The sequence below is a fragment of the Trichechus manatus genome, unplaced genomic scaffold (assembly GCF_000243295.1).
Source record: "Trichechus manatus latirostris isolate Lorelei unplaced genomic scaffold, TriManLat1.0 scaffold00034, whole genome shotgun sequence".
Taxonomy (NCBI): domain Eukaryota; kingdom Metazoa; phylum Chordata; class Mammalia; order Sirenia; family Trichechidae; genus Trichechus; species Trichechus manatus.
The window spans coordinates 12,841,181-12,866,992 of NW_004443970.1; the positions used below are offsets into that span (position 1 = coordinate 12,841,181).

Sequence of the window (25,812 nt, forward strand, 5' to 3'; positions counted from 1 at the left end):
TTCTCTGTTTGGCTTAGTTTTTCGGATCTTTGTTGTGGAGGGACGGCGTGGTGCTTCTGCTTAGACCGCCATCTTGCCGGAGTCTTAAAACGACAAAAAATTTATTCTCTTACATCTCTGGAGGCTAGAAAGTCTGAATTTAGGGTGTGGACAGGTCCGGGCTTTCTCTCTGAAGGCTTTAGGGAAGATCTTTTCTTGTCTCTTCTAGCTCTGGTACCTGTTGCCCTGGAGTCGATTCTGACTCATAGCCACCTTATAGGACAGAGTAGAACCGCCCCGTAGGGTTTCCAAGGAGCGGCTGGTGGATTTGAACTGCCAGCCTTTTGGTTAGCAGCCAAACGCTTAACCACTGGCCACCAGAGTTCCTCTAGCTCTGATAGCCCCAGGTGTTCCTGGCTTATGGCAGCATAATTCTACTCTCTGCCTTTTTTTATATGGCCTTCTTCCCTTTATTTCTGTGTCTCTGTCTTCTCCTCTTACAAGTATACCACTCAGAGTGGATTAGGGCCCACCCTACTCAGTATGACCTCATGTTATCTTAACTAATTATATCTGCAAAGGCTCTATTTCCAAATAAGGTCACATTAACAGGTACTGGTGATTAGGACATGGGCATATCTTTTTAGGGGACACAGATCAACCCATGAGAACATTCTTGGCATGGCAGTACTTAATTCTTAGATGCTTTTGCTGCTTCTATTCTAGTATTCCTGCCATGTCTCACACAGTCCACGTGCCTCAGAGGATGCCGACCACGTCCTTACTTCAGGCCTGGGTGATGAAAACAGTTTGTGATCTCCTGCTAACCCAGAGGTTGGTGGGTCGAGCCCACCCAGTGGCTCCATGGAAGAAAGGCCTGGCAATCTGCTTCTGTAAATACTATAGCCAAGAAAACCCTGTGGAGCATTTCTATTCTGTAACACATGGCGTCGCTGTGAGTCAGGGGCAGACTCAGCGGCATCTAACAGCGACAACAATTGAGTCGAGATTTGCTTCGGGCTTTTGGGAAAGAAATTTCCTCACTGTTACCAGGGAAGATGGTTGTACTTCTTTCTGGTAAGAAGCCATCTGCTTCCGACACACGGAGGTGGTGGCGCTGGAAGACCCTTGCTGAAGCATCACTGACTCTGGACTGTTGCAGTTATGAGAGGCTGTGAGTTTCCACTAGGCTTTTAGTTCCTTGCAAACAAGAGTCATCCTGGTTGGTGAATACCCTTAGCATGCAGCACATTGTCAGACATTTAGTAGGTGCTTGGTAAATAATTAAAGGAATCAGTGGGGCCTTCCCTTTTCCAAAAAAGAAGGATGACAGGCACTCCTGTGTTATAAATGGTGTCTGCTGTGTTTAGAAACATGCTTTATTTTGGGCACCTAGGACTTGTAGTTGTTTATATGCAACCTAAAACGTGTGCAAAGCATAGCTAATGTTCTGTGCTATGGTGTGAATTACCCTTTTTTATGTTTACTTTTCAATTTCTTTTGTCTTTGACCTTATTTTCAGCCATTTGTTGGTAATAAATCTCTGTACATGTGAGAAGTTTTGTAATAGGTTGCTATTTAGGGTGATACTAAGGTACAGCTGTGATCGTTTTTAGCCAGGGGCCTGTTTATACATGAATCCCAGAATACCACTTCTGTCCTTGGTGGGACCACAGAGAAATATATAGACAGGGGACTTGGAAAGACTATTTTGTTGAGGTGCTTTAGCTTAAAAGCCCAGTGATGTCTCTGGAGGCTGGGCTGGGCCTCTTCTGCTGGAGAACGTCTCTACCTCAGCAGCTCTAAACTCTGCATTCTCTGTGTACATCCGGAGCCCAGGCCTGAGCCCTGGCCTTACCTGTGAAGTGTGAAGAAGTCGTGCTTGCCCAGGTTGGTCCTGCCTGCAGCACTGTCTTTGTGGGAGAATGGACAGTTCAAAAAGAAAGGAGGACGATATGTCACAGTGCTAACTGTTCTGGCTACTTGGAAGGAAGGAGAGAGAGGAGAAGAGTCAGAGAGAAGCACCGTGCAGACAGGGCTGCCCCCTGTGACCCTGACGGTATTTGTTACTTGGTTCTGCAGGTTCCTGCTGGGACTGGATGGTGAAACTGGCAGAGAGGAAGCCTCCAGCCTCTCACAGAAGCGCACCTGGCCTTTGTTTCACTTTAGTTTCAGGGCGCTGGAGACAGCAAGGGTCCCTGGTGGTGCAGTGGTTTAAGCGTTTGGTTGCTAACCAAAAAGTTGGCAGTTGGAATCCACCAGTGGCTCCTTGGAAACCTTATGGGGCAGTTCTCCTCTGTTCTTTAGGATTGCTACGAGTCAGAATCGACTTGACGGCAATGGGTTTTTGGTTTTGGAGACAGCAAAGAGATTCCACAGCCAGTTTTTTTTGATCCTGTTGCCAGGAGTTTACTGCCGTGGACTGATTAACACCATCTTAGACCTTAACCAGCACAACCCCATTTTTCCTCCTTGGGCATGGAAGTAGGGTGTTGGGGCATCAGGGAGGGAGGGGTGCAGTGGAGTGGGAACTTCCCGTCCCCCAGAGCCCAGCACCATCTGTCTTATATTTACTGTTTCTACTCTTTCTTGTTCTACAGTTTGATTTGATTTGCTAATTATAAAGCTAAAGCCTCTATAGCTTCTGTACTTTCCATACCAACACCTTGGCTAATCTTTTGATTAAAACTTTCTGTTTTCATAGCCCTTCTCATTTTCCCTCTCTAACGAGTTAGCTCACTTACTAAACTACTCTGCCTCCCTGCCCTGCTCTCTCCTTCTGTGGTCAAATTCAAGGACTACTTCTTTTCTTTTGTCGGTCAATTCTAGTCCACGCCCTTCTGTGATTTTCACCACTGTAAGGTTCTTGTCACACTATCCACGGTGTATTTAGGTGGTTTCTCTCCCAACTCTGCAGAGACTATACATGCACGCTAAGACTCTGTCTTGGGCGCTCTCTGCTTCAGACACAAGCTGTGTGAGTGTAGTGATGTAGCATTTTGATATATTAACTCGTGTGTTTCCTAATACTCTCCATCTGGGAAAGGATGACAGATGAGAAAAAAGGAATCAATTTTTGGCCATCAAGTTCCTAAAGGCCGAGCCCAAGTGTAGAAAAGAGATTTAAAAAAAAAAGACATAAATAAGAGAAATTTTTTCCTCTCCTAGATACACATTCTGTGGGTTAATTGGAGAGTTAAGAGGGAATATGGAAAGAGCTTTACATGGTGGTGGATCCCCAAAAAAGGGCTCTGTCTCTGCCTGCCTGCCCATTTCTACTCAGGTTGAGTGCAGGATAAGGAAGAGACCATATAAACCAACATAGGTTCTGGATCCAAGGACAGGGTATCTGATGTCTCTTTCCCAGAGAAGAAGCAAAATCCCAGACTTCCCAAGACCCAGCGTGATATACCTAACCCAAACTCAAACCTGTTGCCGTCAAGTCAGTTCTAACCCATGGCAACCCCACTAGTTTCAGAGCAGAACTGCTCTGTAGGGTTTTCTTGGCTGTAATCTTTATGGAAGCAGATTATCAAGCCTTACTTGTGGTGCCACTGGGTAGGTTCCAACCACCAACCTTTAGGTTAATAATAGAGCATAAACCATTTCCCTCACCCAGCAACCTCAGGAGAAATGGCCACATAGCCATTTGAGGCACAATGGCCAGGACAACCTGTTCAGGAGTCGCCTGTGGAGCAGCAGAGTAGTCCTTGGTCAGCAGAAGGGTGGTGTTGCTAGTCGAGTACTGAGCTCTTTCTTAAGGAGCCTGATGGTTGGTGATGAGGAATAATTTAGAAGTGACCTGGGCAGTTTCTAGGGAACTCTTGTTAAAACATAAAAAATAAATTTCTATAGTCAAGTAAATGATTTAATGTTGCATAAATAACATGATTTTCAAATTGTTTTAAAACGTGGTATAGCATACTTTATTCTTTCAACTATCATCATTCCTGTCCCTTTCTGACTCTTCCACGTGTGAACCTGAGGACTTTCTTCGCCCCAGTGCTGAAGTGAACATCACTTACCCTCCCCTACCCCTGGGGCAGTGGTGGTTCAGAGGTAGAATTCTTATCTCCCATGTGGGAGACCCAGTTCAGTTCCTGGCCAGTGTATCTCATATACAGCCACGACCCATCCCTCAGTGGAGGCTTGTGTGTTGCTATGGTGCTGAACAGGTTTCAGGGAAGCTTCCAGACTAAGTCAGACTAGGAAGAAAGGCCTGGTGATCTACTTCTGAAAATCAGTCAGTGAAAACCCTGTGAATCACAGTAGGCCAATCTGTGACCCATTCATGTTGAGGGTGGTGGAGGACCAGGCAGTGTTTCATTTGGACAGACTGAATGGCAGCTAATGATACCACCACCCCACCCCTGCCCCACCATCCCTCAACTAGTAACTGACAGAGATGGTGGATAAATGCCCTGACTACTTCACCTTTTAGGTGAGATGACTCAGAGGTGCTCCACACTATCTTCCAGAGTTCCCCAGGGGATTGGGTCTTAACTGACCACGGTAGTGACCTTCTTGGCACGGCACCTTTTACTGCCTTCCTCCTCTTTCTTGTCTCACTTCCCTGCTTTCTTATTGGTGTGTCCTGGGACCACCTTTCAAATAAAACCACTGCCATTATATCCTTGTTTCAGGGAGAACTCCACCTAGGACACATAGCCAGCAAAATAAGGTCTTTGCAATCCAGATTTGACTAGTTAGAGACCTTGAAAATGAGAACAAATTAGCCAAACAGTGTAAAAATATGGCAGAATAGGATATGGAGTAAAAGGTAGGAGGTAGAATGAGTAATTTTTCAAACTAGAGTTAAAACTTCAAATTTCTGTGGCCTTAAAATAACTGGAGCCAAGCTGTGCAGATTATAGGGTAAGATTCTGTAGAGCAAGGAAGGGCAGGCAGGGCAGGGCAGGGTAGAATAGTGACGGCTGCGTGGGTTGAGAGGGCATTGGTAGTTCAGTGGTAGAATTCTCCCCTTCTGTATGGCAGACCCGGGTTCGATTCCTGGTCAGTAAACCTCATGTGCAGCCACCACTTATCTGTCAGTGGAGGCTTGCGTGTTGCTGTGATGTTGAACTGCTTTCAGAAGAGCTGCCAGACTAGATGAACTAGGAAGAAAGGCCTGGTGATCTACTTCCCAAAATCAGCCATCAAAAACCCTATGGATCGTAATGGTCCGATCTGCAACCGATGATGTGTATGATGTAGGACCAGGCAGCATTTTATTTCTTTGTGCATGGGGCCCCCATGAGTCGAGGCCCGACTGAGCAGCAGCTAACAACAACAATCTCTTTCCTTGGAGACTGAGGAAATCTGGAGGCCAAGCTGTCCCTGTCAGTTCTTTTGGGTTGCAGAATACGCTTCCTAAGAGGATTCACTTTCTGTTTTTTGATATATTAAGTGTTCCACAGGTTAAACAGGCCTGGGGTGCATCTACTCTCACAAACTCTATCTAGAATACATCATTTTTTCTTAGCCTTGATGATTTGTTCTTCTGAGTGCTTGGTTTTTGTTTCGGAGCTTTCTGGTTTTCCATCGTTTGCTTTGGATCTTGTCCTCCCTAGGAGGGTAGCTGTGCGTGCGAGTGTGTGTGTGCGCGCGCGCGTGTGCGTTCGTGTGCGTGTGTGCGTGTCTGTGTGTGCATGTGCGTAGACTTTCATTTTCATAGGAGTAGTTAGAGTGAGTTTTTCTTTACTTTAGGAGTTTGGATTCAGGCTTTTTGTTTTTAGGACACAATAACTGAATTCTTAACGGCATCTTGGAAACTAATTTCCTAGTTTGGTTCTACCTTTTTGAAAATTACTTTTCATTCTTTTAAAAGTAGATGCAATGGATAACTGATGTCGATTTATGATATCAGATTCACTAAAACCATAAAAAGTGCTTGGACTAATAGCAAGGCTTGGTACTAAGAGTACGTCAGCTATTTTTAGTCTTTCCCATGAATCTGGTTTAAATGTCAATAATTAATTCGTTCAGCAAGTATTTATTAAGTGCCCACACTGTTCTAGGCTTGGGTCCTAGAACATGGGGGTTATGTTCTAATGGGGCCAGACATAAAGTAGATATAACAAGCAAGTTTTACAGTATTTTACAAGTGCTGTGAATAAAGGAAGGAGCCATGGTAGCCCAGTGGTTAAAGTGCTCAGCTGCAAACCGAAAGTTCAGCGATTTGAACCCACCAGCCACTCTGAGGAAGAAAGATGTGGCAATCTGCTTCCATAAAGATTACAGCCTTGGAAACCTTTGGAGCACTTTTACTCTGTCCTGGTGGTACAGTGGTTAAGAGCTCAGCTGCTGATACAAGACTGGTAGTTTGAATGTATCAGCTGCTCCTTGCAACCCCTATGGGGCAGTTCTGCGCTGTCCTGTCGGGTTGCTATGAGTTGGAATCGACTTGATGGCAATGGGTAGCGGGTATAGGATCTCTCTGAGTTGGAACTGACTCGATGGCGACAACAACAACAGTGAGTAAAGAAGGGGGGATCTCTGGGTGGTGTAAATGGATAGTGCACTCGACTGCTAACTGAAGGGCTGGAGGTTCAAATCTACCCAGGTGCACCTCCGAAGATAGGCCTGGCGATCTGTATTTGTCATCTGTCTTCCTTCCTTCCCTCTCTCCTTCCCTCCCTCCTTCTGCTTCATTGTATAGTATTAAGTCACCCCTTTATTGTGTTATATATTTAATTGTCGGTATTTAGTGACAAGGAGCCCTGGTGGTACAGTGGTTAAAGCACTTGGCTGCTAACTGAAAGGTTGACAGTTTGAACCCACCAGCTGCTCTGCGGGAGAAAGATATGGCAGTCTGTTTCTGGAAAGATTACAGCCTTGGAAACCCTATGGGGCCGTTCTACCCTGTCCTGTGGGGTCATGATGAGTTGGAATTGGCTAGACGGCAGTGTGTTTGGCTTTTTTTTTTTTTTTCCTTCCATTTAGTGACATCATCTCCCTCTCTACAGGATACTCTGCTGACACTGGGATTGTGCAGTGATCAGTGTGTTTGACTCCCCAGATTCATTTTACTCCAAATGATGGGTCTAGTGCACCAGGGCAGTTTAGCTTCTCTTCCTAGTGATTGACAAGAGCAGTGCTAGTCATGAGCGATGTGAGGCTTTGGAGAAAGACTTCCTAGCTCCTAAGGAGACACGAGAAGAAAGTCTTTGTTCTTCATGAATTTGTGCTGGGGGGTGATTTCTGGATGTAGAATGCCATGCTGTGACTGAGGGAGCTGCCTGAAGACCAAGTTGATATGCTGAGGGTGGTGGACCTGAAAGGTGGATGGAATCACCCGCAAAAGCTGCCCTGCTTCTAGGTTTTCAGTAACGCCAAAGAATTAATTTCCTTATTGTTGAAACCGAGTAGAGGTTTCTGATACTTATAAAAAGCATCTTATCTGATGCAATTTTTATTTTTCCTGAAGCAGTTCTCTAAGAAGTGTTAAATACGTTTCTTTAATTTGGTTTCCGTACTTTTGTGCTTCTTTTCATTTATGTTTTAATGATCCAACACAGATTCAGCTGTCCATCCTAAAGTTAGACTCATGTTGGCTAGGGATGCTGTGGGTGGCTTGGGGGGAAAGGGGATGTTAAATGAGAGGAGCTCACTACAAATATCTTCTGACAGTGCCTGATTACTAACATGGCTGTTACTAAATATTATAGCATATGCTAAAGAATTTTTATTATTAAAGCAAAAGTGTATCTTTAAATCATATTACAGTACTCAGTTATTCATGAGAGGTATTTTGTAGAAACACAAGCAGTACATCATTGGCCACAAATTTATGTGCCACTCTTGCTAAATCAGTTCCTGTTGTAGATGCTGTTTAAAACCTGAAAAGGGGAACTTAACTATTAAAAAAATGGAACTGGCATTATATATTTTTATTTGCAGAGCTTTTAGTTTATGCGATACAAGCCAGAAACATACTGATTTAACTTTCTCGTAAGACCATCTTATCTCTCTGAGGGGTAGGATTGGGGTAGGTGGGGAGTAGGGGAGGGGTGATAGGAACTGATGAGATGGACCTGTTGATTAATTGTACTTCCTGGGACTTAATGGGGGAGAAAAATTCATTTTAATTATGAAAATTTCCCAACATACAGAAAGACGAAAATAATAATGCAGAAGTCCCCTGTATCACCCATTCACTTATTATTCAGGTTCAATAATTATTAACAGTTTGCCATAATTACTTTTTTCTCTCTATTGGAATACACATACACACCTGTGCTGAATTCTTTGAAGGTCAAGTGCAGACATCATGACCCCTTGCCCTTACTGAGAAATATAGGTGGTTATGAATGAGATGCAGCATTCTGTACATTATCTGACTTTTATGAATATCCTAATGATTTCGTGGCTAATCATAATTTATTAAAAACTTTTTTATAGTGAAGATAAAAGATCAGTTAATGGAATTCTGCATCTCAGCCATGGTTTATTTTTTCATCTGCTTACCCATCCATCCACCCTTTGTATATTGAGGGTCTCTCTTACTGAGTGGAGTCCCTCGGTGGCACAGACAGTTAAGCACTTGACTACTAGCTGGAAGAGTGGCGACTTGAATCCACCCAGAGGCACTTTGGAAGACAGGCCTGGTGATCTGCTTCCAAAAGGTCACAGCCTGGAAAACCATATGGAGCAGTTCTACTCTGCACACATGGGATCGCACTGAGTCAGAATTGACTCGGCAGCAACTAACAACAGCAGCAGTGCTCGTGGAACAGAACAGAGATGGACACTGCCCTGGTGGAACTTCAGCTCTCTTGGCAAAGACAGCGTAAGCAATCAGACTGCAGTGTGATGAGCGCCCCATGACAAGATGCACAGGGCATCCTTCTTCAGATGTATTTTTCTGGAGGAAGGAATGATGTTTAACCCAAGGCCCAAAGGATGAGTAGGAGTTAACCAGGCAACAGGAAGGGACGGGGGACATGGGGTAGAGGAGATTCTCATAAAGTAAGGGAGAATGGCTGCAAAATAAAAAAAAAAAAAAAAAAATCTGTTCTTAGCACAGTGATGGAACGTTAAAGAAATGGTAGCAATCATCTGTATTGTCGTTAAGTTCTGTAATCTTTCATAGTGGCTCTCCTCCCCAAAACCCCCATGTTTAACTTTTGAATGACATCAGTTGTATCACTCTCTGCTGTTTGCCCACAAAATGTGGTGGCTAGATCCCCCATTGGTCTCTGTACTGGTTGTTAACACTTGGCCTGAGTGCAGTAGGTTCATGTTACCAGTTGCCATCGAGTTGATTCTGACTTATGGCAAACCCATCTGTGTCAGGGTAGAACTGTACTATAGGGTTTCTCATGGCTGATTTTTTGGAAGTAGATTGCCACGCCTTTCTCTCAAGGTGCCTCTGGGTGGACCTGAACTTCCAGTGTTTTGGTTAGCAGCTGTCTTAGGCTGGGTTCTCTAGAGAAGCAAAACCGGTAAAGTGTATAAATATATATATATAGAGAGAGAGACTTATATCATGGAAATGCCTCATGTGGTTGGTAGAGGCTGGAAAGTCCCAAGTCTCTGGGTCAGGCTGGAGGCTTCTCCTGACTCACATAGCTGTAGGGGCTGGTGAACCCAAGATAAGCAGGTCAGACAGCAGGCCTCTTGCTCACAGACTGAGGAGGCTGACAAATCCCAAGATCAGCAGGTAAGCTTCTAGCTCAAGTCCTAAGAACCAGAGATCAGATGAACAGGAGCCAGCTGTAGGATCCAGAGCAAGCAAGAGCCGAGCTTTGCCACACAGTCCATCTATATTGGATACATGCCGCACCCGCAAAATCAAAAGACACATTGCATTGGGCAGATCTGCTGCAAAATACCTCCTTAAAGTGTTGAAAAGCAAAGATGACACTTTGAATACTAAGGTGCACCTCACACAAGCTATGGTGTTTTCAGTTGCCTCGTATGCATGCGAAAGCTTGATGATGAATAAGGAAGACCGAAGAAGAATTGATTCCTTTGAATTCTGGTGTTGGTGAAGAATATTGACTATACCATGGACTGCCAGAAGAACAAACAAATCTGTCTTAGAAGAAGTACAGCCAGAATGCTCCTTAGAAGCAAGGATGACGAGACTATGTCTCACATACTTTGGACATGTTATCAGAGGGATCAGTCCCTGGAGAAGGACATCGTGCTTGGTAAAGTAGAGGGTCAGTGAAAAAGAGCAAGACCCTCAACAAGATGAGTGCAGTAATGGGCTCAAGCATAACAGTGATTTTGAAGATAGCACAGGGCTGGGCAGTATTTCTTTCTGTTGTACATAGGGTTGCTATGCACTGGAATCAACTGGACGGCACCTAACAACCACCACCACCACCAAACTACATCATAATTGCCATACCACTGAGGATCATGTCCCAGCCAAGTTGACTCACAACCTTAACCATCACAGCAGCCAAGTGCATTAACTGTTTTCACCACTCAGGGTTAGTTGACATTACCAGGCCAACATCTTAAGCTGTATTTCCCCAGAAGCAGGCCTTGAGATGAGGTTTTGAGTTCCAAGTGGTTTATTTTGGAGGTGCTTCAGAAAGTACTCATATTTGGGAGTAGTAGGGCAATGAGAAGGAGAGAAGAAAGTCAGACACATGATACTGTAGTAAGCAGGTTCCCACGGCGGGCAGCTGGGACTTTGGGTGGCTGAGAGCCACCTCAGAGTGGTCTTCCACCCCAAGGAAGCTCGTGTATACTTCATCCCCCTTTCCTCTTCCCAGGGCCACTCATGTCTCATCACTTCTGACCTTGGAGAGACTCTCAGGTGCTGGCCAAGAGAAAGCCTGCAGGGCAGTGTTGCTTGCAGAGGAGCCGTGAGTGGGGACATGGATAGTGTCAGCCACAGCGCCATTTGGACCCCTAGGCAGGTATTTGAGAATAAGCGATGCTGGGGCCATGGCATTTATAGCAGGGAGTTTATTCTCTGTAAAAGTTTTGATCTATCAGTTGAAGTTGCTACACCAGGGATCATCTCTTTACTTACAGTTGACAGTAGAACTAAAAGCTGGTGTGAAGCCCAGAGAGAAGGGTAGGTACTTGTGAGGTTACCCAAATACCTTCTAAGACTTCATTTTTTCAGATAGATAGCTGCCGTCGAGTCGACTCCCAACTCATGGCGACTGTATGTACAACAGAAGGAAATGTCACCCAGTCCTGTGCCATAATCATGACCGCTGGCATATTTGAGTCTGTTGCTGTGACTACTGTGCCAGTCTATCTCTCTGAGGGTCACCTTCGCCCTCACTGGCCCTCTGCTTTGCCAGACATGATGTCCTCCTCCAGCGATTGATCCCTCCTGATGACATGTCCAAAGCAATCAAGGCAGACAGTGCTCTGTTGTGATCCATAGGGTTTTTATTGGCGAATTTTTGGAGGTAAATTACCAGGCTTTTCTTCCTAGTCTTTCTTTGTCTGGAAGCTCTACTGAAATCTGTCCACCTGCTGGTATTTGAAATACTGGTGGCATAGCTTCCAGCATCACAGCAACATGTAAGCCACCACAGTACAACAGACTGACAGATGGGTGGCGGTTTTATTTTTTACTGCCGTCTAAATGGATCTGGTGAAGATGCTTCCTGACCTTTCTTTCGGTATTTACAGTTATTTTATTTAGAGAACAATTTTATTTAGAAAATGTCTTAGAACCTTAGGTTGCAAAAAAATAAAAACAGTAAAAGGCACTACCAGTATTGACAAAGCTGTTTTCTTCTTGTGGAATATAAGATTATCTGGATTCTGATCAATGAAATATTTAGATATGGTCATTGGAGCATAGGTTTTATACCTATACTTAATAATCATTTCCTTTTTAAAAAAATTGTGTTGTTACTGGGGGTTCAGTTTTATTTAGAGAAACCTGGCTCTGATGGGGAGGATGTACCACCCTAACCCTAGCTCTGTACTGAAGGATGCCTGGTGGGTTAGAATGTGGGTGAGAGACACACAGTGGTGTTGCTAGGGTTGGATTCATCCAGTGCGGTAACTCATGGTGTCATCCCTCCCACCCCATGGACATCCACCTGTACCAGACCCCTTAGTAATGTTTTTTGTACTGTTACTTGTAAATTGTAATTCCCTTATGTCACTCCTTCTTTTCCTTTAATTACTACTTCATTCTCAAAAGAGTTATTTTTATAGGTTCACGAATACTAATTACCACAACATTTTAGCTAAAACACCAGAATATTTGACAACATCAGTGACTGTGAAAACACTGGCAGTGACAAAAACAATAGCACGTGCTTGTAACACATACAGATGCAACCATGTGATTTGGAGCCTCGTTGTAATTGGGTAATCATGACAGCTCTGACTGGAGGGCATTAAAAGGTTCAAAAAGTAAACTACCATAGAGTTTTGGCCTTGAAGGTATATTGATACATGTAAGCTCGTCTTTGGTACCATCGAGTCGGCTCCAACTCATAGCGACCCTGTGTACCAGAATGAAACATTGCCCAATCCTCTGCCATCCTCACAATTGTTACGCTTCAGCACATTTTTGCAGCCACTCTGTCAGTCCATCTCATGGAGGGCCTCCCTCTTCTTTGTTGACCCTCTACATTACCAAGCTTGATGTGCTTCTCTAGGGACTGGTCCCTCCTGATACCATGTCCAAAGTATGGGAGACAAAGTCTTGCCACCCTTGCTTCTAGGGAGTGTTCTGGCTGTGCTTCCAAGATAGACTTGTTCATTCTTCTGGCAGTCCATGGTATATTCAATATTCTTTGCCAACGCCATAATTCAAAGGCATCAATTCTTCTTTGGTCTTCCTTAGTCATTGTCCAGCTTTCACATGCATATAAGGTGATTGAAAACACCATAGCTTGGGTCAGGTGCACCTTAGTGCTTAAAGTGACGTCTTTGCTTTTTAACACTTTAAAGAGGTCTTCTGCAGTAGATTTGCCCAGTGCAGTGCTTCGTTTGATTTCTTAACCCTGCTGCTTCTATGGACATTGATTGTGAATCGAAGTAAAATGAAATCCTTACAAAAAATGTTTTTGTTATTGTAACTAACTGCAGGGATATTTTTATAGACAGTCATTTTGGTGTCACCCCCTCTGACAGTGTCACTGGTGGGGTCCGCACCCCCTGCATCTCCCTAATGACACCACTGGAAACATAGGGAAAGTTGGAATGGGATGTGGTGGAGGCCAGTATGTTCCCAGGTTTCATGAGGTGCATCGCTATAGAAGTGTTCTTGAGAATTTCTGAGCAGTCTGATAGATTGATGATGCATTCACAGAGTGGTTAGTGTGGTAAGGCACTTTGCCAATGACATGTCAAGAATGCTGGGCTTAGAGTAAATCAAGGACAAACACCTCATCAATGTTTTTTTGAAACTTCCAACCTCATCAGTACGTTTTTGTGAGAGTTCCAGGAAACCTATCCTGAAACCAACCCCAGTGTTGTAACTTGTGCTATTTTGCTAGTAAGAATTAGCCATTAGAAAAAAAACTAAGTACTTGTTATCAATCAGGCCATACAACAGTTGGTTTTCACTAGCTGGTGGTAGTGGTTTTTAACAGATGCCGTCTAGCTGGCCTCTGACTCGTGGTGATGCCACGTACAAAAGAGCGAAATGCTGCCCAGACCTGCACCATCCCCATGATTGGTTGCAGATTGGACCATTGTGATTCATAGGGTTTTTTCACTGATTGATTTTCACAAGTTGATCACCAGGCCTTTCTTCCTACTCTGTGTTAGTCTGGAAGCGCCACTGAAACCTGTTCCACATCATAGCAACACGTAGGCCTCCACTGACAGACAGGTGGTGGTTGCACATGTGGTGCATTGGTCGGGGAAGCAACCCTGGTCTCCCTCATGGAAGGCAAGAATTTGGATAGTAAAATTGAAATGTGATACTCTAATTGGATGGAAGAAAACACATAGAGTCTGTGCTCACTGCTGTAGGACGACCTCAGAGTCATTGTTTCAAGTACAAGTAGAGAAGGGAAACCAGGTGCTTTCTGAGTTGGAGGGTGTCTTAGTCATCTAGTGCTGCTATAACAGAAATACCACAGGTGGATGGCTTTAACAAAGAGAAATTTATTTTTTTACGGTAAGGTAGGTTGAAGGTCCAAATTCGCGGGGTCAGCTCCAGGGGAAGTCTTCCTCTGTTGGCCTTCTCATCAGTGTTCCCCTGGACTAGGAGCTTCTCTGCACAGGGACCCCAGGTCCAAAGGACACGCTGTGCTCCTTTCACTGTTTTCTTGGTGCTATGAGGTCTGTCTGTCTTTCTGCTCACTTATGTCTTCTGTATCTCAAGAGATTGCCTCAGGACACAATCCAGTCCTGTAAATTGAGTCCTGCCTCACTAACACAACTGCTGCCCATCCTCCCTCATTAAAATCATAGAGCAGGATTTACCACACTTGGGAAAATCACACAATACTGGGAATGATGGCCCAGCCAAACTGATAACGCACATTTTTGGGGGGATATAATTCAGTCCACGACAGAGGGGTACTGAGAAGGCAAGCTGCTGACGCTGCGTAAGTAATTTAGACTGCCTGGGCATGGACTAGAATGCCCGTGATTGAGCAATAGAAGAGATCCCAGGGACACAAGTCACCTCAGAGTTGTGATAACAGGTAACACCAGTGGTCCAGGATAAACTCCAGCAAGACCTTTTCAATCCCAGTTAAAACAGATACGAGATTAAAAGAATCCCTTGAGGTACCTGCTATCCTGACTTTGTACTGAGCATCCCACTGTTTTTCTGTATTGTTCTACCAACTGTCTGTGCATCCCGTAGCCATATAGAGTGTTGAAGAGTGGTGTAGTAACAAGCTCAAACGTAGCTGTGTCAGGGAAGGGTAATTTTGCCATTGTAGGTGAAGACTCCAAGGCAGAGATAAGTGGAAGGAGTTTCTGGTTCATAGTCTGGCTTCAGGCTCCCTGAGGTTACAGAGGCCCCTTGGACCTCAGGGTGGACAAGGTTCTGAGTGATTTCTGACAAACAGGCCACCTCAGGGCTGAAGTGCAGCCCAGGCACTGGTAGGAACATGGTCTGGAGAAGTGAGGCAGTCTGTTCTGCTTCCATGTGCTCCAGTAGCTGACTTCTCTTCAGAACACTTGTACGGAATGACTCGAGAGTCCCCAACTGGTCTAGGGGGCAGGACACCCAGAGAAGAGCAGCAGCCATAGCTCCTGTCTCAGATCCTGGTAGAGGGATGTGGCTGCGACTCACTGCTGCCACCTAGTGGCAGAGTACTTACATGGAAGCGCCAACTCCTTTGAAAAGAATGAGAATGAATTGTGACTGCTGCCAGATGCCATGACTGTGGTCTTGTGAATCTTTGTTTTGACCTATATATTGTGAATTATTAACCAAGAAACTAGTTCCTGTCAAATTGATTCCAACTCATGGCGACTCCATGCATGTCAGAGTAGAACTATTCCCCACAGGGTTTTCAGTGGCTGATTTTTTGGAAGTAGATCACCAGGATTTTCTTTTGTGGTGCCTCTCAGTGGGCTTGAACCTCCAACCTATATATTTACTTTATAGAAAACCAGACATAGAAGCTCAGGGAAGAGAAATTATGAAAAACCAAATTGCATGATGTTTTACAGTGTTGATTTTTGAAGATGGTAAGAAAAAAATACATTCAATTTAATTATGTTTGACACAAATAGTGACTGATTTAGTTTGATAACCAGGGTACAGTATTGTAAGGAAGAAATTGTAGAGACAGTGTATATGAGTGTAGCTCAGTCGAATTTGAATAATATTAGGACATAATTTATTTTTATGATACATACCTTTATTCTTATATTGACCAAAACAATGGCTTTGGAACCAGACTGCTGGAGTTTGAATTATGGCTATACCACTTATTAAGAGAACGATATTGGCTTATAACCTTTTTGCCTTTAGTTTTCTGCTATTATTATTGGTATTGTTGGTCTCTGTATAGCAGGTAAGTGTATTGTATTTAAGTATTTGTTCCAATGTTGACACATGAATAATATCTATCTAATTATTTTTTAATAGGGACCTTCGAAACAATCTTATTAGTAGCATAGATCCAGGTGCCTTCTGGGGGCTGTCATCGCTAAAAAGATTGTAAGTGTTTGAATTGCTTACTTACGAGTTTGAACTGTTCCTTTTATAAGTAGCTATTAACCCCCTTTGAGCTTTATTTTAACAGGATAAAAAAATGAGTATTTAATAATTTTCACAAGTTCACCTGGGCAGGTCCATGATAGAAAAACAAAGAGAGTGTTTTTAATATAATAGCTTGTTGTTAGGTGCCATGGAGTTGACTCCAACTCATAGCGACCCTATGTATAATGGAACGAAACACGCCCGGTCCTGTGCTATCCTCGCAATTGTTGTTATGTTTGAGCCCATTGTTTTAGCCACTGTTTCAATCCATCTTCTTGAGGGTCTTTCTCTTTTTCACTAACTCTCCACTTTAACAAGCATGATGTCCCTCTCCAGAGGCTGGTCCCTCCTGATAACATGTCCGAAGTATGTGAGATGAAGTCTCACCATCCTTGCTTCTGGGGAGCATTCTGGTTGTACTTCTACCAAGACAGATTTGTTTGTTCTTCTGGCAGTTCATGGTATATTCAGTATTTTTCACCAATGCTATAATTCAAAGGCATCGATTCTTTGGTCTTCCTTATTCATTATCTAGCTTTTGCATGCATATGAGGCGATTGAAAACTCCACGGCTTAAGTCAGGTGCATCTTAGTCCTTAAAGTGACATCTTTGCTTTTCAACACTTTAAAGAGGTCTTTTGCAGCAGATTTGCCCATTCTGATGTGTCGTTTGATTTCTTGACTGCTGCTTCCGTGAGTGTTGCTTGTGGATCTAAGTAAAATGCAATCCTTGACAACTTCAGTCTTTCCTCTGTTTATCATAATGTTGCTTATTGGTCTAGTGAGAATTTTCTGTTGAGGTGTAATCCATACCGAAGGCTGTAGTCTTTGATCTTCATAAGGAAGTGCTTCAGGTTTTCTTTTCTTTCGGCCCGGAAGGCTGTGTCATCTGCATAACGCAGGTTGTTAATGAGTCTTCCTCCAATTCTGATGCCCCGTTCTTCTTCATATAGTGCAGCTTCTCGGATTATTTGCTCAGCATACAGATTGAATAAGTATGCTTAAAGAATACAACCCTGACGCATGCCTTTCCTGATTTTAGACCTCGAAGTAGCCATTGTTGTGTTCAGATTCCCTTTTGGTCTGTGTACATGTTCTGCATGAGCACGATTAAGTGTTCTGGGATTCCCATTCTTTGCAATGTTATCCTTAATTCGGTACGATCCACACAGTCGAATGCCTTTGTGTAGTCAATGAAACAGATAGACATCTTAGAAAGGAATTAATTTGTACAATAATTTAATTTGTTTGATGTACAAGGTCGTGTCCCTCCAATGCTAATAAAATCATTACTGTATTGGCTTTGCTGTTTTACTTAATCTATAGATGATTTTCAAATTATGAATCCATTCAGACCTTTTCTCTTGGAAATAGCATATATATTGAAGTACCTTTCTGTTACTGAGGTAAATTGTCATTTTCATATATATTTGATCTATATATTAATATATTTCAAAACCTAAAGACCAGTTTTTGTTTTTTACTACTTCTGAAGCTATGGAATACCCTCCTCCCCTTATTGTGCTCATCTCAAAATTGCTAGGTGAGCAGGCTCACACATGAGAAGTGACCCTTTTCTTCACTCAAGCTGTATGGACTCACGTCTCATACTTCCCACCTGCATACATATCTTTTATCACTTCTTCATACGTTTATTGAGTGCTGACCTCTTACCATGTTCTTATTTCTCTGGAAGAGCTCACAGGCTCCAGGGAGTGGTCCTAGGGATAAGTAGTTAAAGAAAATACAACCCAATATGTGCTATAAACAAACCAAAACCAAAAAACCCAAACCCGTTGCCATCGAGTCAGTTCCCACTGTGACAACTCCATGTGTTACAGAGTAGAACTGCTCCATGGGATTTTCTTCGCTGTAATTTTTACAGAAGCAGATCTCCAGGCCTTTCTTCCGCAGAGCCTCTCGGGTGGGTTTGAACTGCCAGCCTTTAGATTAGCAGACAGTTGCAAACTGCTTGCACCATCCAGGCTCCTTAGTATGTGATGTAATAGATATTGGAGCCCTGGTGGTGCAGTGGTTAAAAGCTTGGTTGCTCACCAAAGGACAGCAGTTCGAATCCACCAGCTGCTCCTTGGAACCTCGGAAACTCTATGGGGCAGTTCTACTCTGTTCTGTAGGGGTCTCTATGAGTCAGAATCGACTCCATGGCAGTGGGTTTTTGGTTTTATCGTGCTTTCTTACTGTTTATTTAACATTTTTAATTGTTCAAGGTGCCTGGTTATTTTTTATGTTTTCTTTGTTTTCCCACAATATTTATATAATAAACTGGCTATAGTTGCTTTTACTTTATTCGTGCCATGAATTAGATATTGCTACCAATTTTCTGTCTTAGAACTTTGCACATCTTGTATTTTTTATTTTGCTGTCATTCAAAACCTGTTCATGTTTATAGTCAGATCCAATTGTATGAGTTGGCAGTGCTATTTTTGCAGAATTTTATTACTTTTGGAAGTACAATTATCTTTCCTCTAAGAATTTAATTTATCATCTGTAGCTCCTCTCCCAGTTCCCTCGCTTGGCCAGTCTAAAGATTCAGACCTTTGGAATATTAAGAATAATAGGAGGTAAAAGTTTCTGTCTTCATCTGCTTGTAAAATTATTTAAAGAAATTTTAGTCAGACTTTGCATTAGGTAATTCTGTTGTCATAGTTTATCTGTTTGGGAAAGGGTACATTGTGTTCATCAGGCTTTGCATGCACTGACTCAGTGGAGCTCAAGGATGCCTGGAGGAGATCTCACTACTAATCAGTTTTCTTCTCTCCCACTAAGTCTGTGCTTCCTTATTTTTCATTTAAGGTTTTGGGTATTAATGAAACAAGCCAGGAAAGCTGACCAGGTTGGGGGTAGGTCAGTGGTACTAATGGAGATTGGAATTCTAGATTTAAAAAAATGAAACAAAAAAACATTATCATCAAGTTGAGTCCAACTTATGGTGACCCCATGTGTACAGAAGTGAACTGCTGCACGGGTGTTTTGGCTGTAATCTTTATTATAGAAACAGATCCCCAGACCTTTCTCCTGTCATGCCACTGAGTGAGTTTGAACCGCCAACCTTTACGTTAGTAGATGAGCTCAAACTGTTTGCATCACCCAGGGACCTTGGAATTCTAGATAAGGAAGATAAAAAGGGTTAGGGGGTGGGCATGGACAGTAAGTAGGTAGGCATCAGAGTTGCAGTGGATCCAGATAGGTTTAGAATTCAGGAAGAGTAACATCAACGTTATCAAAGTGGTAAGGCAGAGATCAGCATCAGTTGCCTTCAGCAAAAATTCATTGAGTCCATCCTTTGTGCACAACAGTAAGCAAGGCTGTAGAGTGCAAAGATAATCAGGAACCCCTTGCTGGATTTGCAGTCCAGTGGAATCATACACGTGGATGAAAAGCCTGCATATGGAAGAGGAATCTAGTTTCAGAGAGAGAGGGTGATAGCTGCTAGGAGTCTTGGCAGTTATTAGGACTTAGTCATCTGTACCCGTAGGGGTTTGGAGCACAACCCTAAATGGGCTGCACCTCCAAAACAGTGACTGGGCCTTTAGGGAGTGCAGTTTGATTTATAATAGAGTCACTTTCTTTGTGCTCCTTATCAGGGATTAACTGATGCTTCGTTGGGATGGTTCAGTTTGTATCTATCCGTAGAAATGTGAATCTTCAAGTAGGAAGCACTGTAGAAGCTCTGGGGCTGGAGCCAACAACCTTTGTTTTAACCATCCAGGTGATTCAGAGCCCTGGTGGTGCAGTGATTAAGAGCTCGACTGTGAACAAAAAGGTTGGCAATTCGAATCCATCAGCCACTCCTTGGAGACCCTATGGGACAGTTCTACTCTGTCCTGTAGGGCTGCTATGAGTGGGAATCAACTTGACAGCAATGGATTTGGTTTGGTTTTGGTTTCCAGGTGATTCTGATGCTGAAATTTGAGAATGTCTAGAATATTTTTTCCTCCAACTTGTCTTTACCTTTCTTTTCCCTTAAGGGGAGGTTAAGATGTCATACTGTCAGACAAGACCACTTCTTATTTTCTCTCTCTGTGATCCACACCCCTGTATTAACAGCTTTTAAGTAATAGATTCATGGTAATAATATCTCTATGTTAAGGTATAGGCTGAAGAAAAATTGAATATTAATAAAGTTTCATCAGAATGTTCTAAGGATACTGTAGAGTATCTTAGGTTTTCCATTTCTTTATACGTAAGTAAATTTCTCAGGTACTGGTGTACACAAGAAAAACCAGAACAGAAAAAAAAACTTTTTTTTTTCTTTTTTAGTAGCGTTTCACTTAATTACTGATATTTTACCAGGTATCATCTACACACTGTATGAAACAGTCTCTTGTCTTCTTGCCTAGGAAGGCACTTGCTATTTATAATGTTTTTCCTATTAGAAAATATGTTCTTAATTCTAAATAGCTGACCTATCATTGAACTTATACATTTTGCAGCCTAAGTGGTCCTGTATGTAAACTCAGTAGGTTATAAAGATATTGTGCAGTAGTCATGTTTGCTGTGGTTGCTTGTAGACACAAGCACTTTTTTCTTATGAGACCTTAAATCCTTCGTCTCAGCCGTGCATCTCACACGACAGCCAGGCAGCAAGCATTTTTGTAAGCATGTCATACCGCTGCCTTTAGTTTATAGGTAATTTGAATCAGGGAGATTAAATGGCTTTTTGAGGAATAAACTATGAAAAGTAAATAAAACCTAGACCTGTATAAGTACTCTCTTGCTTTATCAACAAGATCTGTAAAGTAAGGAGCTAATTCATTTTTTTTTTCTTTTTCATTACAGTCAGAACTTCTGAATATTAGGAATACTCAGGAATGAATTAGAAAGCAGTAAATTTGAGATGTTCATGAGGAAATAAAAGCTCCATCATTTTGATAATTTGCCATTTTATTTGTTATTTATTATGTGTTAGCTGAGATCAGGCTCTCTCGTCTAACATCACCCACCATAATTAACCATAGGTTATGTAAGAAATTGTATCGCAGAATAGTAAGATATATTGGGCCCCATTTTTTGACTTCAGCTTCATCTTGGGTAACTTTGCAGGAGTAAAAGAAAATACTTGAAATGTAGAGAGCACAGTACTTAAGCACAGTTTAGTTCGCGTGTGAGAGGTAAGTGGAAGCAAGGTGACACCATCTCATTGCTGTCCTTATCTCACTGGGGTGTAGGTAGAGATCTCACAGGGGCTGAAAAGAAAAGGCTTGTGTGATACCTGGATGCTTCATTAACTGAGAAAACTAATTGTGCCCACTTTCTCCCCCTTCTCCTTAGAGACCTGACAAACAATCGGATAGGATGTCTGAATGCAGATATATTTAGAGGACTCCCCAACCTGGTTAGGCTGTAAGTACATCTTTCTTTCCTATTCACATATAATCGAGCGTTTGAACTCGTACCCAAAGATTGATGAACACCTATGATAATGTGTAGGAGCCATGGTAGCGCAGTGGTTAAGCGATTGACTGCTAACTGAAAGGTCAGTGATTCGAACCCACCAGCCACTGCATGGGAGAAAGATGTAGCAGTCTGCTTCTGTAAGATTACAGCTTTGGAAACCCTATGGTGCAGTTCTGCTCGGTCCTGTAGGGTCGCTATGAGTCAGAATCGACTTGACGGAAGTAGGTTTGTTTTTTTTTGTTTTATGGTATATTTAACATGAAAGTAGTAACTCTAGGGATTATATAAACAGGAAGGGACAGAAGCTTGCAAACTAATCATGGAGATATAATGTTACCAGAACATAATACGCTACTACGCACACACGCACACACAAACGTGTGATGTAGTTTACATACCAGAGAACATGTTCATGTTGAGAGATATGATTGAAGGCTTCAGTAATCTGGTAAAACTTCTTGGAAGAGGACAGACATGAGCTGATGGTACAGAAGTGTGCAAAAATTTGGATAGTTAGAAACAAAAAGAAGCTGAGCAAATGCTTAAAGGTGGAAGTGAGAGCCAGACCAGTTTGACAAAGGGAACAGGAGTGGAGTAAAACGGCCATTTGAAGGTTGCCTCTGGCCATGTGATTTGGGGTGAGTTATTTAACTTTCCTCAGCTTTTCCAGTTTACATCTGTAAAGTAGGTTCATTAACATCCCAAAATTATCATCATGATTAATTAAAATTTAAATGATCTACATCTCTTTATCACTGTTATAATTTGTATGCAATATGAATATAGAAGAACTTCGTATAAGCCCTCAAATTTATTTTTTTAATACAGACAATCTATGTGGTAGTAATGAGAAATAAAGCTGATTATCTATAGTAGAGCTTTATATTGACGCGTATGAAAAGCAGACAGGGAAGCTTAGAACTGACTCAGTTAACAGGAAGCCACTCAAAGTCTTTTATGTGGGAAAATGGCAGAAAATAATGTTTCTTCTGGAAAAACAGTCTGACGATACTTTGTAATATAAACTGGGGGATTTAGGCTCGAAGATTTATGGTAAAAGACTTTTCTGTGCCTGGGTCTTTTTCTGTGTAATTCCTTGGAATATTTCTTCTGTTTTCATTCAAGTTACCTTTGAAAGAGCTTGTCAGTGCTTGAATAGTGAGATGATCCCATCTGTACAGTCAGGGAGGAGATGTCAGGTCACTGGCTAGAATGGAACAAATTGTTCCTGCTTCTTTAGTCAGTGGTTAAGAGCTTGGCTGGAAACTATGGGGCAGTTCAACTCTGTCCTGTAGGGTCGCTGTGAATCAGAATCGACTCCATGGCAACAGGTTTTCTTTAGTTCGGAAACTTGAGAGAGTGTTTTTTAGTCACCCTTTAATTTTTGGGAGGGTAAGATATATGGCCTAATTCATTTTTTAAATAGAAAGTTTGATTTCCCGTGTAGTTTTATCCATGTCTTGAAATTACTCAAATCAATTGTATTTAACTCCCTTGTAATAAGATTGCAAACAATCTTTTCCTATTTTAGTTTTTTTTTTTGTATTTTTAGTTTTGAGGACTGCATAAGAATTTGCAAAATTCGGCATCTATGAAGGAAAAGTTTGTTGTGATTTTGGATAGCTGTGACTAGAGTAATGAAAAAAGTCTGGAGCCTTCTGTTTTGATTTCAGTTACAGATTGATTTATCGCTTTGGCTAGGGATGTGACCCACCAGAAATGTTCCTGAGGAAAGGGAATGGAGTTAGGGCAGTGCCGATGATAGATCATTTTAGGTCATAGTTAGGTTCAGTTACCATGAGCAAGGTATGTTTTTCCACTTTTGCAGGTCTCTTTTGGTTTCTTGCAGTAGCGTCTTGTAGTTTTCATTGTATAGGTCTTTTATGTCTCTGGTTAGATTTATTCCTAAGTATTTTATTTTCTTGGGGGCTATCATAAATGGTATTGATTTGATGATTTCCTCTCGAAAGTTCTCTTTGTTGGTGTAGTGGAATCCTACTGATTTTTGTATGTTTATGTTATATCCTGATACTTTGCTGAAATCTTCTATTAGTTCCAGTAGTTTTCTTGTGGATTCTTTGGGGTTTTCTGTGTAGAAGGTCATATCATCTGCAAATAGAGATACTTTGACTTCCTCCCTGCCAGTCTGGATGCCCTTTCTTTCTTTCTCTAGCCTAATTGCTCTGGCTAGGACCTCCAGCACAATGCTGAATAAGTGGTGATAAAGGGTGTCCTTGTCTGGTTCCCATCCTCAAGGGGATTGCTTTCAAAGTCTCTCCATTTAGGATGATGCTGGCTGTTGGCTTTGTGTAAATGCCTTTAATTATGTTGAGGAATTTCAGTTCTATTCCTATTTTGTTGAGAGTTTTTATCATGAATGGGTGTTGGACTTTGTTAAATGCCTTTTCTGCATCAATTGATAAGCTCATGTGGTTCTTTTATTTTATTTATGTGATGGATTACATTGTTTTTCTAATATTGAACCATCCCTCCACACCTAGTATAAATCCTGCTTGATCATGGTGAATTTTTTTTTTTTGATATGTTGCTGAATTCTATTGGCTGGAATTTTGTTGAGGATTTTTGCATCAATGTTCATGAGGGATATTGGTCTGTAATTTTCTTTTTTTGTGGTGTCTTTACCTGGTTTTGGTACACGGTTATGCTGGCTTCATAGAATGAGTTTGGGAGTATTCCATCCTTTTCTATGCTCTGAAATACCTTTAGTAGTAGTGGTGTTAACTCTTCTCTGAAAGTTTGGTAGAATTCTCCAGTGAAACCATCTGGGCCAGGGCTTTTTTTTTTTTTTTGGAATTTTTTAAAATTACCTTTTCAATCTCTTCTTTTGTTGTAGGTCTATTTAGTTGTTATACCTCTGTTTGTGTTAGTTTAGGTAGGTAGTGAGTTTCTAGAAATTTGTCTATTTCCTCTAGGTTTTCAAATTTGTTAGAGTACCGTTTTTCATAGTAATCTGTTGTTGTTCTTTTAATTTCAGTTGGGTCTGTTGTGATAATCACCCATTTCATTTCTTATACGGGTTATTTGCTTCCTCTCCTGTTTTTCTTTTGTCAGTTTGGCGAGTGGTTTATCAATTTTGTTGATCTTTTCAAAGAACCAACTTTTGGTCTTATTAACTCTTTAAATTGTTTTTCTGTTCTTTGTTTCATTTAATTCTGCTCTAATTCTTACTATTTTCTTTCTTCTGGCACCCAAGGGCTTCTTTTGCTTCTCTCTTTCTAATTGTTTGAGTTGTAGGGTTAATGTTTTGGTTTTGGCCGTTTCTTCTTTTTGGATGTGCGCATTTATTGCTATAAACTGTCCTCTGAGTGCTGCTTTTGCTGAGTCGCAAAGGTTCTGGTAGGATGTGTTTTCATTCTGTGATTTTCTGTGTTTTGATTCTATGAATTTCTTTATTCCATCGTTAATTTCTTCAACAACCCAGTAGTTTTTGAGTAAGGTGTTGTTCAGTTTCCATGTGTTTGATTTTTTTTCCTTGCTTTTTCAGTTGTTGATTTCTACTTTTATGGCTTTATGGTGAGAAACGATGCTTTGTAAAATTTCAGTGCTTTGGATTTTGTTAAGGCTTGCTTTATGGCCTAATATGTTGTCTATTCTGAAGAATGCTCCATGTGCGTTGGAAAAGAAAGTATACTTGGCTGCTGTTGGGTGGAGTATTTGGTATATGTCTATGAGATCAAGTTGGTTGATTGTAGCATTTAGATCTTCCGTGTCTTTATTGAGCTGCTTTCTTGATGTTCTGCCCTTCACAGAAAGTGGAGTGTTGAAGTTTTCTACTCTTATTGTGGAGCTGTCTATCTCTCTTTTCAATGCTGTTAGAGTTTATGTATTTTGGAGCCCTGTCATTGGGTGGGTAAATATTTATTATTGTTTTCTCCTCCTGGTGTACTGAGCCTTTAATCATTATATAGTGTCCTTCCTTATCCTTTGTGGTGGATTTTACTTTAAAGTCTGTTTTGTCAGAGATTAATATTGCCACTCCTGCTCTTTTCTGAATGTTGTTTGCTTGATACATTTGTTTCCATCCTTTGAATTTTAGTTTGTTTGTGTCTTCAAGGTGTGTCTCTTGTAGGCAGTGTATAGATGGATTGTGTTTTTTTATATCCATTCTGCCACTCTCTGTCTCTTAATGGGTGCATTTAGTCCATTTACATTCAGCATAATTATTGATAGATAGGAGTTTAGTGCTGTCATTTTGATGTCTTTTTTTGTGTGTTGTTGACAGTTTTTTTGTTCCACTTAATTTTCTGTGCTGAGTCGTTTTTTTTTTAAATATATTT

At 41.8% G+C, this 25,812-nt stretch overlaps 1 protein-coding gene across 1 annotated transcript in view; it reads left to right on the top strand.

The window, feature by feature from the left end:
• Positions 1-25,812, top strand: part of ADGRA3 (adhesion G protein-coupled receptor A3) — a 182,412-nt gene that overhangs the window by 82,203 nt on the left and 74,397 nt on the right. The window contains exons 3-4 of the mRNA XM_004375140.2: positions 15,983-16,054; positions 21,389-21,460. The gene's annotated coding sequence lies outside the window, so the exon portion shown is untranslated. The remainder of the gene's footprint in view (positions 1-15,982; positions 16,055-21,388; positions 21,461-25,812) is intronic.